The sequence below is a fragment of the Pleurodeles waltl genome, chromosome 9 (genome assembly GCF_031143425.1).
Source record: "Pleurodeles waltl isolate 20211129_DDA chromosome 9, aPleWal1.hap1.20221129, whole genome shotgun sequence".
Taxonomy (NCBI): domain Eukaryota; kingdom Metazoa; phylum Chordata; class Amphibia; order Caudata; family Salamandridae; genus Pleurodeles; species Pleurodeles waltl.
The window spans coordinates 1,081,263,710-1,081,280,574 of NC_090448.1; the positions used below are offsets into that span (position 1 = coordinate 1,081,263,710).

General features: G+C 44.6%; 1 protein-coding gene across 3 annotated transcripts in view; it reads left to right on the forward strand.

Moving 5' to 3' along the window:
* The window catches only part of MIDEAS (mitotic deacetylase associated SANT domain protein), a 588,535-nt gene that overhangs the window by 79,230 nt on the left and 492,440 nt on the right, over positions 1-16,865 (forward strand). The gene's annotated exons all lie outside the window — the stretch shown is intronic.

Consider the following 16,865-nt stretch of genomic DNA (forward strand, 5'->3'; position numbering starts at 1 on the left):
AGTCAGGGGGCAACCATGCCAAGGAGGAATTTCCTTACACAGTGCAACACAATACAGCAGAAGTATGCAACAAGTGACTTCTTAGCTTGTCCATGACCAACCCACTACCTCGAAGTGATGGATAAGAACCATGGCCTGCCCATGAATTACGAACCGCCCAAACAAATGGTGCACATATCTCATTGCCTGCCCACAACTTACCCACAAACATGATGCAATGCTTATGACCTTCATTCTGCCAATTATATAAATACAACCAAAATGTGATCCATGCAACCCATAAACTGCCCATGATCACACACAATATGGGTGTGTCAGTTGTGACCCATAGCCGGCCTGCAGCTTGCGTATGCAATGGTGAGACAATACACCTTGCCAACAAGTGTTGACACTCTAATTAAGAAATTAGGAGGGTTATTAGGCGGCAGTAGGGCTATCTGAGTTTCTCATAGACTTGGTCCAGGGCTATAAATAAAACATGGAAAGCATTGTTCCTGCCCATACACCCTACATTTAATACATAATTAAATGACAAATTAAAAAAAAACGTTAACTTCCATGCAAACTGTGGTGTGTGTTTCATCTGAACACACATGTAAGGAAATGCCTCCTTGGCATGGCTACCCCCTAACGTTTTGCCTTTGCTGATGCTATGTTTTGATTGAAAGTGTGCTGGGACACTGCTAACCAGGCCCCAGCACCAGTGTTCTTTCCCTAAACTGTACCTTTGTCTCCACAATTGGCACAACCCTGGCACTCAGATAAGTCCCTTGTAACTGGTACCCCTGGTACCAAGGGCCCTGATGTCAGGGAAGGTCTCTAAGGGCTGCAGCATGTCTTATGCCACCCTGGGGACCCCTCACTCAGCTCATGGACACTGCCTCACAGCTTGTGTGTGCTGTTGGGGAGAAAAAGACTAAGTTGACATGGCACTCCCCTCAGAGTGCCATGCCAACCTCACACTGCCTGTGGCTTAGGTAAGTCACCCCTGTAGCAGGCCTTACAGCCCTAAGGCAGGGTGCATTATACCACAGGTGAGGGCATTTGTGCATGAGCACTATTCCCCTACAGTGCCTAAGCAAAACCTTAGACATTGTAAGTGCAAGGTAGCCATAAGAGTATATGGTCTGGGAGTTTGTCAAACACGAACTCCACAGTTCCATAATGGCTACACTGAAAACTGGGAAGTGTGGTATCAAACCTTTCAGCACAATAAATGCACACTGATGCCAGTGTGCAGTTTATTGTAACATGCACCCAGAGGGCATCTTAGAGATGCCCCCTGAATACCAATCCGACTTCTAGTGTAGGATGACCAGTTTCTGCCAGCCTGCCACACACCAGACATGTTGCTGGCCACATGGGGAGAGTGCCTTTGTCACTCTGTGACCAGGAACAAAGCCTGTACTGGGTGGAGGTACTTCTCACCTCCCCCTGCAGGAACTGTAACACCTGGCAGTGAACCTCAAAGGCTCACCCCTTTTGTTACAGAGCCCCAAGGCATCCCAGCTAGTAGGGACGCCTGCCCCTCCGGCCACTGCCCCCACTTTTGGCGGCAAGGCTGGATGAAATAATGAGAAAAACAAGGAGGAGTCACCCACCAGTCAGGACAGCCCCTAAGGTGTCCTGAGCTGAGGTGACCCCTGCCTTTAGAAATCCTCCATCTTAGTTTTGGAGGATTCCCCAATAGGATTAGGGATGTGCCCCCCTTCCCACAGGGAAGAGGCAGAAAGAGGGTGTAGCTACCCTCAAGGGCAGTAGCCATTGGCTACTGCCCTCCCAGACCTAAACACACCCCTAAATTCAGTATTTAGGGGCACTCCAGATCCCAGGAAATCAGATTCCTGCAACCTGAAGAAACAAGAAGGACTGCTGACCTACAAGCCAGCAGAGAAGGAGGAAGACGACAACTGCTTTGGCCCCAGCCCCACCGGCCTGTCTCCAACTTCGAAAACCTGCAACCAGCGACGCATCCGACAGGGACCAGCGACCTCTGAAGCCTCAGAGGACTGCCCTGGACTAAAGGACCAAGAAACTCCCGTGAGCAGCGGCCCTGCTCAAAACCAGCTACTTCTTTGCAACAAAGAAGCAACTTTCAAAGACTGCACGTTTCCCGCCGGAAGCGTGAGACTTCACACTCTGCACCCGACGCCCCCGGCTCGAGATCCAGAGAGCAAATGCCACAGGGAGGACTCCCCGGCGACTGCGAGCCCGTGAGTAACCAGAGACGACCCCGCCCCTGCCTGTAACAAGGGACCCGACGCCTTGGACCAGCACTGCACCCGCAGCCCCCAGGACCTGAAGGAACCGAATGTCAATGCAGGAGTGACCCTCAGGCGACCCTCTGCCTAGCCCAGTTGGTGGCTGTCCCGAGAAGCCCCCTGTGCCTGCCTGCACCGCTAGAGTGACCCCCGAGTCCTTCCATTGAAATCAATTCTAAACCCTACACCTGCTTTGCACACTGCACCCGGCCGTCCCTGTGCCGCTGAGGGTGTGTTTTGTGTGCCTACTTGTGTCCCCCCCAGTGCTCTACAAACCCCCCCCTGGTCTGCCCCCCGAGGACGCATGTACTTACCTGCTGGTAGACTGGAACTGGAGCACCCCTGTTCTCCATAGGCGCCTATGTGTTTTGGGCACCCCTTTGACCCCTGCACCTGACCGGCCCTGAGCTGCTGGTGTGGTAACTTTGGGGTTGCCTTGAACCCCCAATGGTGGGCTGCCTATGCCCCAGGACTGAGACTTGTAAGTATTTTACTTACCTCCTAATCTAACATTTACTTACCTCCCCCAGGAACTGTTGATTTTTGCAGTGTCCACTTTGAAAATAGCTTATTGCCATTTTTACAAAGACTTTATATGATATTGCTTTTATTCAAAGTTCCTAAAGTATCTAAGTGGAGTACCTTACATTTAAAGTGTTTACTGTAAATCTTGAACCCGTGGTTCTTAAAATAAACTAAGAAAATATATTTTTCTATATAAAAACCTATTGGCCTGGAGTAAGTCTTTGAGTGTGTGTTCTTCGTTTATTGCCTGTGTGTGTACAACAAATGCTTAACACTACCCTCTGATAAGCCTACTGCTCAACCACACTACCACAAAATAGAGCATTAGAATTATCTAATTTTGCCACTATCTTACCTCTAAGAGGAACCCTTGGACTCTGTGCACACTATTTCTTACTTTGAAATAGTATATACAGAGCCAACTTCCTACAACACAGAAAACTGAAATCTGCTATGCCAAGTATGAGAATAGTACCAAAGCTTTGTGAACGCTTATGGAATTCTCCTTAACCCGGTTTCAGGTATCTCCCTGACAAAGGACCTTCCTGGTCCGAAGTGCATTGGGGTTGGTGAGTGATTACTATATATGAAAGTGAAATTGGGTGCCCCCTCTGACATTTCCCATCCTAGAGTGCTACAAGTAGTTTTTTTCTCACTCCCCTTATCTTATTTTATTCCTACTTAATGACTCCCTGACCCAAGACTTGGTCACCAGCCTGTTTAAGGAAGCAATAGTGGTCCCATTAGTAAATTAAGCTGGGGAGGATCCATATGAATTGGAGAACTGTTGTCCCATCTCTTTGCTTCCCTACCTGGCAAAAGTTTTGGAAGTACATGTTGCTAGCTGTCTATGCCCTTTTTTTGAGGAAACATGCTTTCTCAATCATGCACAAGCAGTTTTCCAGTCAGCCCAATCTACTGAAACGGTGATCCTCTCTGTAGAAGATGATATGAGGTAAGAGGTTGACAGGGCATCACCCAGGCGCTAGTGGATCTTTCTGTGGCATTCGACACGGTCGATCATGAGCTGCTGATGGAGCGCGTTGAGGCTGCAAGTTTACGGGGCACTGCTCTTGACTGGTTTGCCTCTTTTTTTAAAGACCGCTTTCAGTCGGCCTGTCTATCCCCCTTTGTAGCTTCTGAGCTCCAACTCTCTTGCGGCATCCCCCAAGGGTTGTCTCTGTCCCTCTGCTCCACTCCCACCTTTTTAATTTGTATATGGGCCCTTTGGTTCATTCTTTGAAAAAAAGGTGAGAGTTTACAATTATGCCGAAGACATGCAATTACTCTTTGTTATTGACAATAATCCATCTTCTAAAACAATGTTCCAAAACTCAATGCTATTGATACGAGATTTGCTGAAAAGTAATCAACTTAAACTCTGATAAGACAGATATTGTCTTAACTTGCAACACACATGATCCCTGGCAGACTGCTTTTTGGCCAGAGACAATGGGTACTCCTGCACCCCAACTTAAGAACTCAGTAAAGAGTTTTGGAGTCCTTGTTAATCTTGTTTTCTGCAGCTTTGGAAAATTAAGAAAATCTGTAAATTTCTTAATCCCCGAAGCTTTTATCCAGGTCATTCTTGCACTAGTCATCTCACGGATTGATTACGCTAATGCACTGTATGTAGGTCTCCCTATTCTTAATAGATTAATTTACAGCCAACCTAGGAAATAACACATCACCACCCTAATGAGGAAACTACACTGGCTGCCGGTAAAACAGCATTTGAATTTTAAGATGGGATGTATTATCTTCAAATCTCTCTTTGGCAATTGTCCAGAGGTACACTCCTCTCCATAGTTTGAGGTTTACTCACTTGAATCTTCTTTCTACCCCTTCCTTTAGGAAGAAGAAAATCAGAGGTGCAAGATTTTCTATACTGGCCTCTGCTTCTGGAACTCCCTTCCATTAGACTTTAGATCGACCTCATCCTATTCTAGATTCAGACAACTTCTGAAAACATGGCTTTTCATTCAAGCTTATCAGTGATCTATTGAGCAGCAGATTATATACCTGTACTCAGCGCCAAGAAACTGGCTGGTGTATGTGCGCTGTTAACATAACATTTTCCCGTAAATTCAGTTGGATAATTTATCTACATACTAAACAGATACATCTGTTTCAAATATTCAAAGACAGGATATTATTATTTTTTAAAGAAAATGTAATTTATTATGATGTTTTTGAATTGTTTTCCAAATAAATTGAAGGCTAAACCGATAAATGTTTTATTCGGTTAAGTTGGGTGAGCGAGTGGGTATGTAGGCCCTAAAAATAATGGGTGCAACGGGGGACTATTCTCATAATTGGAATAGCAGTTTTCAGTATAAATAGAACTTGCACACAACACAATTCCAAAGTTATGAACCGCATGGGTTTACTCAGAAATAGGTGGTGAACAACATGATGCTCTTCAGTTAAATATTGGAGAGGTATGTGAACTGTGCTTTAGTGGAGTGACCAGAGTTTACTATTCGGCACTGATGGCCTCATTGGCTAGCTGATTATTTTCAATAGTAGTTGAGTTTGTACTTTGGCTCATCAAAAATAAGGCATTTCTTTCTTTGTAGGCTCAGTAGTTGTTACTTAAAAACACATGTTTTTAGGAGTAGGCTGAAACATAATGTTTTCCATTTTCTGCCACAGTACGATTTAATGTATTCTACAGGGATCGCCCTTCGTACTTCTGTCATTTGAGTCTTGTTTGTATGAATGTGTTGAAGCTTGTTGATTTCAAGACAGTAGTTGGAGTGTAATGGTCCACAGGTTTCCCTGAACTCCTCTGATTAGCATTGTGCAAAGCAAATACCTTTTTTACATTTGTTCCTGTCACCTCTTGAGAATTAGTGAAGGACTTTTAAGTGATATGTAATGCTCTTGTTTTCGGTTAGGGACCTTCCTGGATGTCTGGATTTAAACCAGTTGTTGTCTGGTAATTACCTTTATGGAGAATCTTGGCTCTTAAGAGCTCAACTTGGCAGGCAGTTTGAAGAGAACAATAACCTTTCTTCAAATTGAAAGGTAGAAATTGGCATTTCTGACCACTTCCTGAATAAAAGAGAGAGCTCTGGTAAAAATATTGCCCAGGCTTTCCCTCTTTTTATGTGGAATCTAGACCTGTCCCAATGGTGATGGCCATTCTAAACAAAAAGTGTTATAATTGGTACCATTCACAGCCAATATCTTCATTTGGTGTCATTTTTTCAAAGACAGTAGGCCATCATTCCAAGGTATACCCGGTCTAGGCATTTAGTGTTGTTTTCTTGAGCCCTAATCACTTGTATAAATTGATGTAAATGAGTGGTGTATATTTGCACACAAGAGGAATTCAAGGGTATTGAATTGATTTAGCAGAGCACATGTAAATATTGATTTTCAACATTTCAATAGCAGAATAAAGAAATTTCCTTTAGAAACAATGTAAAAACCATGCAATTTAGTAGACCAGTCCCATCATTAGAAAAGACCCAAACTTCAATAAATCATGTGACGGTGCACTCCATTCTCCTAGATGCTTCCATAGCTCTGCATTTCTTCCACTTCTTGTGTTAAAGATAGTCCCTCTTACAGGTACTTTTACTCACTGGATAATTCTGCAGACTAAATTGAAGTCAAAGTAAAGGGCTTTATGGCACCGGTGTTGCCCTTTCGACCCATTTCCTGATGGCAACATTCATTTTTTTCATCACAGTGTCTTGGTCAATTAAGACAGCTGTCTTCAGAGCTTACAAGTCCTATTGTAAGGCTAGGTTGTTTGTGGCCCCACACTCAGGTATCCTCTACTTATTGTACCCACAACACAAGCTCAAGGAGTGTAAAATTTGCTGAAACATTTCAGCCAAAACTCTGAAGGACCGACAGAGGTGATTACTTTGCCTTTAAAATAAAAAGACTACTTACATGATGAGGAGTCATCACATTGTTCCTCCAACTAATGTAAGAGACCACCCAAATGTCACAGTGAGGGAAGGAGGATCTCTAACTCTGTTGTCTTACAAGAGTCCATTATTTTTGACAGATGCACCCCTTGCAAGCCCTCTGAAAAGTGTGACAAGAAGTTGGATAGTCCACCAAAGTAGTCCTCTGAGCCCATAAAAAAGAAAAAATGACTTCAGAATCTCTGCTGACTGACTCGTTAACAACCTCTTTGAAGACCGAGATCTGTTTCTATTCTGTCTTACTGCAGACGCTATTGATGCAACTTCCTGTTGACAACTGTACTGCCAAGCAACACTCCTGTTGACGATTCCGCCATTGACAGAACCAAAAAAGAAAAGAAGTACTGGTTTTGGCTCCTGAACATACTTCACCAAGTAAAGTTCCTTGACATATGTATCAAAATTTATGGACACAGGACATTTGCAAGTTGAAGGACTACCGGGACAGCCATCAGCCTGATGTGACTGCACGTAAAATGTCAAAATGATGATAGAGACCAGCAAAACCAACAAGAAGCGAGCCAAAGGTATTCTCAAGAGGCCGAGGAATCAAAGTAATTATACAGTCGTCCCCATTACGACAGACACGATGTGTAAGGAAATGCCTCCTTGGCATGGTTGCCCCCTGACTTTTTGCATTTGCTGATGCTATGTTTACAATTGAAAGTGTGCTGAGGCCTGCTAACCAGGCCCCAGCACCAGTGTTCTTTCCCTAACCTGTACTTTTGTATCCACAATTGGCAGACCCTGGCATGCAGATAAGTCCCTTGTTACTGGTACTTCTAGTACCAAGGGCCCTGATGCCAAGGAAGGTCTCTAAGGGCTGCAGCATGTCTTATGCCACCCTGGAGACCTCTCACTCAGCACAGACACACTGCTTGCCAGCTTGTGTGTGCTAGTGAGAACAAAACGAGTAAGTCGACATGGCACTCCCCTCAGGGTGCCATGCCAGCCTCTCACTGCCTATGCAAGTATAGGTCAGTCACCCCTCTAGCAGGCCTTACAGCCCTAAGGCAGGGTGCACTATACCATAGGTGAGGGTACCAGTGCATGAGCATGGTACCCCTACAGTGTCTAAACGAAACCTTAGACATTGTAAGTGCAGGGTAGCCATAAGAGTATATGGTCTGGGAGTTTGTCAAACACGAACTCCACAGCACCATAATGGCTACACTGAAAACTGGGAAGTTTGGTATCAAACTTCTCAGCACAATAAATGCACACTGATGCCAGTGTACATTTTATTGTAAAATACACCACAGAGGGCACCTTAGAGGTGCCCCCTGAAACTTAACCGACTGTCTGTGTAGGCTGACTAGTTCCAGCAGCCTGCCACACTAGAGACATGTTGCTGGCCCCATGGGGAGAGTGCCTTTGTCACTCTGAGGCCAGTAACAAAGCCTGCACTGGGTGGAGATGCTAACACCTCCCCCAGGCAGGAGCTGTGACACCTGGCGGTGAGCCTCAAAGGCTCACCCCTTTGTCACAGCCCAGCAGGGCACTCCAGCTTAGTGGAGTTGCCCGCCCCCTCCGGCCACGGCCCCCACTTTTGGCGGCAAGGCTGGAGGGAACAAAGAAAGCAACAAGGAGGAGTCACTGGCCAGTCAGGACAGCCCCTAAGGTGTCCTGAGCTGAGGTGACTCTAACTTTTAGAAATCCTCCATCTTGCAGATGGAGGATTCCCCCAATAGGGTTAGGATTGTGACCCCCTCCCCTTGGGAGGAGGCACAAAGAGGGTGTACCCACCCTCAGGGATAGTAGCCATTGGCTACTAACCCCCCAGACCTAAACACGCCCTTAAATTTAGTATTTAAGGGCTACCCTGAACCCTAGAAAATGAGATTCCTGCAACAAGAAGAAGAAGGACTGCCTAGCTGAAAACCCCTGCAGAGGAAGACCAGAAGACAACAACTGCCTTGGCTCCAGAAACTCACCGGCCTGTCTCCTGCCTTCCAAAGAACTCTGCTCCAGCGATGCCTTCCAAAGGGACCAGCGACCTCTGAATCCTCTGAGGACTGCCCTGCTTCGACGACGACAAGAAACTCCCGAGGACAGCGGACCTGCTCCAAAAAGACTGCAACTTTGTTTCCAGAAGCAGCTTTAAAGAACCCTGCAACTCCCCGCAAGAAGCGTGAGACTTGCAACACTGCACCCGGCGACCCCGACTCGGCTGGTGGAGAACCAACACCTCAGGGAGGACCCCCGGACTACTCTACGACTGTGAGTACCAAAACCTGTCCCCCCTGAGCCCCCACAGCGCCGCCTGCAGAGGGAATCCCGAGGCTTCCCCTGACCGCGACTCTCTGAAACCTAAGTCCCGACGCCTGGAAAAGACCCTGCACCCGCAGCCCCCAGGACCTGAAGGACCGGACTTTCACTGCAGAAGTGACCCCCAGGAGTCCCTCTCCCTTGCCCAAGTGGAGGTTTCCCCAAGGAAGCCCCCCCTTGCCTGCCTGCAGCGCTGAAGAGATCCCCTGATCTCTCATAGACTAACATTGAAAACCCAACGCTTGTTTCTACACTGCACCCGGCCGCCCCCGCGCTGCTGAGGGTGAAATTTCTGTGTGGGCTTGTGTCCCCCCCGGTGCCCTACAAAACCCCCCTGGTCTGCCCTCCGAAGACGCGGGTACTTACCTGCAAGCAGACCGGAACCGGGGCACCCCCTTCTCTCCATTATAGCCTATGCGTTTTGGGCACCACTTTGAACTCTGCACCTGACCGGCCCTGAGCTGCTGGTGTGGTGACTTTGGGGTTGCTCTGAACCCCCAACGGTGGGCTACCTTGGACCAAGAACTGAACCCTGTAAGTGTCTTACTTACCTGGTAAAACTAACAAAAACTTACCTCCCCCAGGAACTGTGAAAATTGCACTGTGTCCACTTTTGAAATAGCTATTTGTGAATAACTTGAAAAGTATACATGCAATTGAAATGATTCAAAGTTCCTAATGTACTTACCTGCAATACCTTTCAAACAAGATATTACATGTTAAATTTGAACCTGTGGTTCTTAAAATAAACTAAGAAAAGATATTTTTCTATAACAAAACCTATTGGCTGGATTTGTCTCTGAGTGTGTGTACCTCATTTATTGTCTATGTGTATGTACAACAAATGCTTAACACTACTCCTTGGATAAGCCTACTGCTCGACCACACTACCACAAAATAGAGCATTAGTATTATCTCTTTTTACCACTATTTTACCTCTAAGGGGAACCCTTGGACTCTGTGCATGCTATTCCTTACTTTGAAATAGCACATACAGAGCCAACTTCCTACACGATGAGTACAAAAAGCTATCACGTTACCAGGAAGCCAGCTATGCTTATGGTACCTGTTGCCTTTTCAGATTATCTCTATCGAATAATACTAGATTACTGTAATTGCTTTCCTTCAACACTAGCTCACCAGAAGGTGCACCACAATCAGCTTCACCTAAACCTCAGCAGTAGACAACACCACAACCAGCTCCGCTACATGCCCCAAGGCCACATAACCATATCTCCCCTACTAGAGCATCTGGCATGTCTTCTGGCTTCTCCACTACAACCCCCCACGTGTGGTAATAGACTCATGCAGATTTCTACTGGGCAACACCATACAAGTGACATAATCTGTTTGTTTTCTCTATGACTTTAAGAAGGTGCCTTGAAAGCCTGTTAAATCATTTCCCATAACTAATCACTTTTGGCAAGAAGGAATAAAAATTATGCAAATACTACTCTCTTTTAGTCTTTGTACCTAGGCTGGATAAAATGTACAGAGCCCTTGACAGCATACCTTTATGCCTCACTTGTCCCTTCAATGCTAGAACCAAGCAGAGCAATGCTGTCAGAGAAACCTATCTTCTCTAATTTAAGCTCCTCCACATAGTGAAGGTAGGCAGATGGACACCTTTGACCAGAGAGCCTCATTCCTAGCTTCCATCATCATTAGAACTGCCAATTCTTCTGACTGTCGTCTGTTACTACAACTCACAGATATGGCCCCATAGCGTAATTTTGAGGAATAGACAGAAGAGGAAGCATTGGCAATCCTAAGAGAAGGAGAGAAGACCTAAGCTGGAGCTGCTATGACGGATGAGGATCTTATATGTAGTCAGCACCACTGTTTTTTTTGCGCTGCTCTTCTTTTAGGTCGGACGTTCAGCCTTGCATCCTGGACATGCCTTTCGATCGTGACTGCGTCTTTGGGACCCATGTGGATGATGCTTTGCAGCCTTTGGCAGGCACTCCACTCACCCCTCCCTCACTTTCTAACTTCTCCCTGCTTCTGGGGTCCTCGTTCTGACTCCCCACCCAACCCCCCTGATTAGAGGCTTTCAGGAGTAGTGTGATTAAGGCTCAAGTGCAGTATTCCCCAAATACATATGTGCTCTTGGTCTCGGGTCTTGTAGCCTTGCAACTTCACAGGATACGCAGGTCTTCTCAGGGTTGCCTTCTGGAACGCCAGCTGGAAGAGCTGAGTTGCATTGGCAATCTTCAGTGGGGCCATGGGTGGCAGCATGCCAACCAGCCTTTCACAGACTGTGAGCAATTTGACAGATGCAGTCTGGCATAGACCGTTCACAGTCACAGGATCACAGCAGGAAAGTGTGTGTGGGTCCTTTTGGCACCAAGGTCCTCGTGGATTGCTCTTGATTAATCTACCTCTTCTAGGTGTCCCTCAGTCTCCAGAGATGTGCTGGATCTCACTGCTTCCTGGACAGTCTCTCCTCCTGCAGGGCCAGGCGAGCTGCTTGCTTCTTTCAGCAGGCAGGTAGGTCTCTAGGCACTTTAAGCCAACTATACACCTCCTCTAGCAAGAAATCTAGACCTAGGATTCCAACCAGACACCAGCCATAGTTGCACAGTAGCCATCCATGTATTCTGTGGAGAATTATTTCCTTTCATGTAGAACTGCAAGAAAATTGTGTAGTTGGGAACCCACTTTTATAAGCACCTGGCAGACATGAGATGTGGCTCCACAGTCTCAAGTATAGAACTTGTTTTGGGTGGTTCTGGTTTCATGTGTACTTTTCAGCTGTTCTCCAGACAGTCTTTGTATCAAAAGATTATGCTAAATACAGGTTTTTCTCCATCGTGGAGCACCATCAACCGAAGCACAAAGAGTTGAGAGATTTCTGTAGCTGGCTGTCAACACCCCAAATGAGTGAAAAATAGAGGCAAAAGACATGCCCCACCTAAAGGCTTCCTCATTTTTCACAAGAATATGTAGTCCTGCCACTTACCCGTACACCTCCTCCATCTAACAAAAGGCAATGTTTGGTAAGACTAATCAGCAGTCCCTTGCTAACATAAATACCTCAAAGAAAGTCTGCAGGAGCCCTGACTCAGCCCCCTCACTTCGCTGTCCATGTCTTCTCCCTTGAGCACTGGTGAGTGTGAGAAATACACTCCACCATCTTAGAACGCAGTCCTTATCCCCCATCGTGTGCAATGCAAGGCCATGGGGAATCCTGAATTAATTCCACTGGTCTCCAAACTCTGGTTCAGTCACACACCATGCATATGCCACATGAACTGCACATAATAACATGCTTAACATACACCCTGGATGTTAGAGCAAAGGACAAAGTCATTGGACTACGTGGACATGTGGAAGCAAGGGACATGATGAAATTCAAGGAAGAGTGACTGAAAGGGACTGTGACACATTCGAAGGCCTGTCTGGATTTTATATCGTGGAAATACCTCATAGCGTGCCTCTTTTAAGATGAACCCCCCTCCCCCCACCCCTGGCTGGAATTACCACCAAGTGAAATTTGAGACAGGGATGTCTATTCCAAAGGCCAGAAAAGACATTTCATTCAAGATCCACAGTATGGTAGGTCATGCTCTTTCTGGCTGAAACACCTGCTGTACAGTAACGGAGAATAGCTTATGGCAGTAAAAAGATGTTTCAGAGAAGAAATCAAATACATGTTTTCCCAGCCGGCCTAAAAGTAATTAAAGATGACATAACACACTTTTTTCTCTGACCTACAAGATGCATGGCAATGGGCGGACATACTTGGATTGAATACAGGAATGGCTCAAATAACAAACATTAAAAGCAACACGTGTCCCAGAACAAAGAGCATCAGCCCGTGTTCCCTAAAGAAATCAACAAACAGGATCATCAGGAGCAATAGGCAAGGGTGAAAGGTGATTAACAGTGCAGTGGAGACACACCAAAGCCATGACCAGTTTGGAGGATGAGCGTAAAGACACGGATACAGAGAACACAGGAAAAGCGAGAGTGAACAAGAATTGCCAAATATTAACCTGTAGGCAGCATATGCTTTGTTATAAATACAATATCCTTGGTGCTCTAACTGCGCCATGATTTGGCAGATGGTCATAAACAAACATGACTAATGGATAAACAGGGGGTGACCAGTGAGGATGCTCTATTAGTTGACAGAGAAGACCGCCCTCGACCCACCCAATGCCTCCTGGGTGTGATGACAATGCTTAGGATTCACTATTTAAATAGTTTGTTTGAAGTGAATAAAAGGTTATTGTCCTTCTGTCCAGAAGTTAGCTTTTTGGGGAATATTAGAATGCGATCCATGCAAGACATTGTTAAAGAAAAGCGAGGCCCTAAGATTATAAGCTACAAACGTAAGCAGTGGTTAGTACACAGATTGATCAAGGGGAAAACTGGAAGGGTTGGACAAAGCCAGAAGCTAAGAAGGAGAAAAGACAGACTACCCATAATTCTAGATGATGAGGGTCGCTAGCCCTAAGGCAATAAGAGTGTTTCAACAGAGGTATATAACCAGTTGATCACGGGGATAATAAGGCTGTTCATTTGGAACCAACTACTTCATAGCTATGGGAACTGCTCTTGTTCCGCTTCTTAGGGACTTAAAGAAGGGAACTAGATAGTATAGAAGTTAACATAGGATGAGCTATTGCCTCAATCTTGGGAATATTACATTTTTACAGACGGTGATCCTGCTGCGACTGATATAATATTTTGCATGTTTACCATTTCGGCTCCCTATAGAACTATTAAACAACCTCAATAGCATCCTGTTAAACTAGATATGGAATCATAACATGCAAAAAGTTGCTCTTGATAAGCTTAAGAGCCTCATAGCAAGGGGAGGGCTGGGAGCCGCTGATTATGATAAGTGTTATTCAGCAGCCCAATTGTGATGGGCAGCCAAATGGGTGGCAAATGCACCAGCACAAAAGACAGTGCTAATAACATCTATGAGAGAGGAGGAAATAATTAAATTAATGCTAATGAGAGCAGCGATCTGTAAGAATACTGAACTAATAAAAGTAGTTATGTGTTCTTGGGACAGATGCATAAAGAAAACAAGATCAGAGGGGATATACTCACCAAGTATCCCAATCTAAGGTTTTCCTGGCTTCAACAAACAGGATAGATTTAACAAGTTAACAAAAAGGATTCTATCAGGAATTTACTCTGTGGGGGGAATTGTCTGAAGATGGGGTGCTTAAGGAACTTCAGATTCTGATCCAAGAAGACAAAGTATTGCTGGGCCAATTTTTAACTAACATCAACATGATTAGAGGAATGCAGTAGTTATGGGACATAAAAGATGGAGAACCTTCAACTTATCAAGCACTTTAATATATTACTTACATAAGGAGCAGGCAAACGAGCCATATATCAGATGTACATAATATCGATGAGTTCCTATGAGAAGGAGCTGGAGAGTTTGAGGAGGCAGTGGGTTAAAGACTTAGACATTTGGATGACATTGAGAGAGCACAGCTTCTGAAACATACTGCTAAAGCAACCAGGAATTCTAGGTTCAAACTTCTCAAGTTCAACATACCGCACAAAATGTTTTTGACTCCAGAGTGACTGTGTAGGGTACACTCACTGCCCTTAGCAAGGTCCTCTGTGGTTGCAGCGGAAAGGGAGACATCTTGCACATGCTTTGGGCATACCAGATAATAAGGGTAGAAAAGGGGATGATCACCTCAATACTTAAAGAAGTGACAGATAAAACTCACTTGAACACAAGCGAAACACGTCTAGTAATTCTGAACCCTAAAGGTTAGACTCTGAAAGAGGAGTGTTCATGAGCTGAAAATCACTCACATCTCCAGACAGTCGAAAATGGTATAAAATAGTAATTATGTTGACCAGACAGGAAAGCACTATATTGTGAATGAATATGAAGAGAGGACTAGGAACGGAAGAATTTACTCAAGCATGGGATTTACTATTTGTGTACTTTAAAACCCATTTAGACTTGGAGAGAGGCATACAAGGGGAACCCGTTATGGCCTGACTAGTCCTGATGGGAGAGGAAAATGGTGAGCAGAAAACTAACCAACAGCCTGTGCTGCTAAGCTTGAACATTTGATAGTAAGATGAACATCAACCCCAAAGATGCTTTGAAGTGTTGAATAAAGTTCGACACAATTCATGAAATAGAAACAAATTAGTCCCAACCTAAGATATCAATAGCCCAGAAATTGTTTGAATGCCTCAACACACTTACTGTTAGTTTTTGATTTGGTTTCGTGGTTTAGTACACAGTTTTGTTGGTCAGGAAAAAAAGTGTACTTACTGACCGAAGGAAAAATAATGGAAGGCTCACAAATGAGAATTGTTGAAAGACAATTGCTTATTCTTACAAAACTTACTAACATATGCACTGAATATTTAAATGCAATATAAGGAGACGGAAAACTAAATTTTTGTAAAAACAAAACTAACATGGTGGCAGAAGATTGCATGCACTGTCGGAACAAGCACAACTTGTTTGGGATTGGACAATACAGCACGGAGTCAAACTAACATTGGAACATCTCCCAGGTGTTGACAACAAATGGACAGATGTATCAAGAGAACAAGTGACTGTTACAAGATGGAACTTCATCAAGTACTAATGACCATGATCTTCAAACAGCCCTTTTACAACGCGAAAGAACAAGAAATGCTTGTACTTTGCCAGCAGACAGTGGGTTACAGGGTTGACGGACAGTGCATTTTCCATTTTCGCATATATCTCTGGGAGCATGTTGCAGTCAGCTGTCGATGGAGTATGGACACATTTTCCACCATGATCCTGCATCCCCACGTTTGTTAACATGACTCCTGAACACTTTGCGTTTGCAAAGTTCGACATTCTTCTGGATTGCAAATTCATCTTCTCCCAAAACTAGAATAAATACTACTAACTGAACATATAAGTCAAAGCGGAAGCGTTTCTGCCTTTGGTTTGAAGACCATGACTTTAGCCATATATCTGTGTAAGCAGATCTAATTCTATCCAATCTCCTACATTTAGCATGTTCAGGGCTTAAGTATTCCTCAGTTAAGGTCCACCTGCCTACTATTTCAGTGTTGTCCTGGATCATCATCTCTTGTGTCTACGGGACCATTGAACTCCATTGATGTGTGTTCAGGGCTTTCTCTCTTCCACCCAAACCCTACAATGAAGCCACATATAGAACCCATTCACAAAGCCAACATCACATTTATCTCCTGGGAACCTGTGCTGTTGGCTTTAATTTATTGTCTTCCAGGTATGTCCGCAAGATTCAAACATTTACAATTAAACCTCAATTTTTACATTTCCATAAAACAGTATTCTTTTACTCACTAACCCAAAATTACTCTTAAAAGTGCCTTCAGTTTTTCACTTAAACCAATTATACACAAAAATGTTTTCCTTAATCCTACCACAAGCAGGGAATGGGTATTGCATTCCTTGAATGTCTGCAGATGATTGAAAATCTATGTTAACCTTTCCAAGTCCTGCTTTTGAAAAGCAAGCCAACTCATTGTAGCTCTCAGGCATCCTCAACAATGGAGTTTGCTCTCAAAGCAAGGTGTAGCGATATGGATTTTTGTTGCTGTTTAACGTACTTTGCCAGTCTAAAACTGGTCGTCCTCTATAGAGTGACCGCTTATTCAGCACGAGGCTTGCAGGCATTGTGGCACTGTATGTGAGAGTTCCTCTATCAGATATGTGTAGAGGTGCAACTTGGAAGAATCAACACACATTTATGAAACACTACTGTCTGGGTGCAGACTCTTCCAAAGATGTGTTGGCCATCGAACAGATGATCTTGAGTCATCTTTTTTTCAGGTTTTTCATTGATGTTAGCCTGTTTTCGTAAATTTATATATAGATTCTTATATATGTATGTAT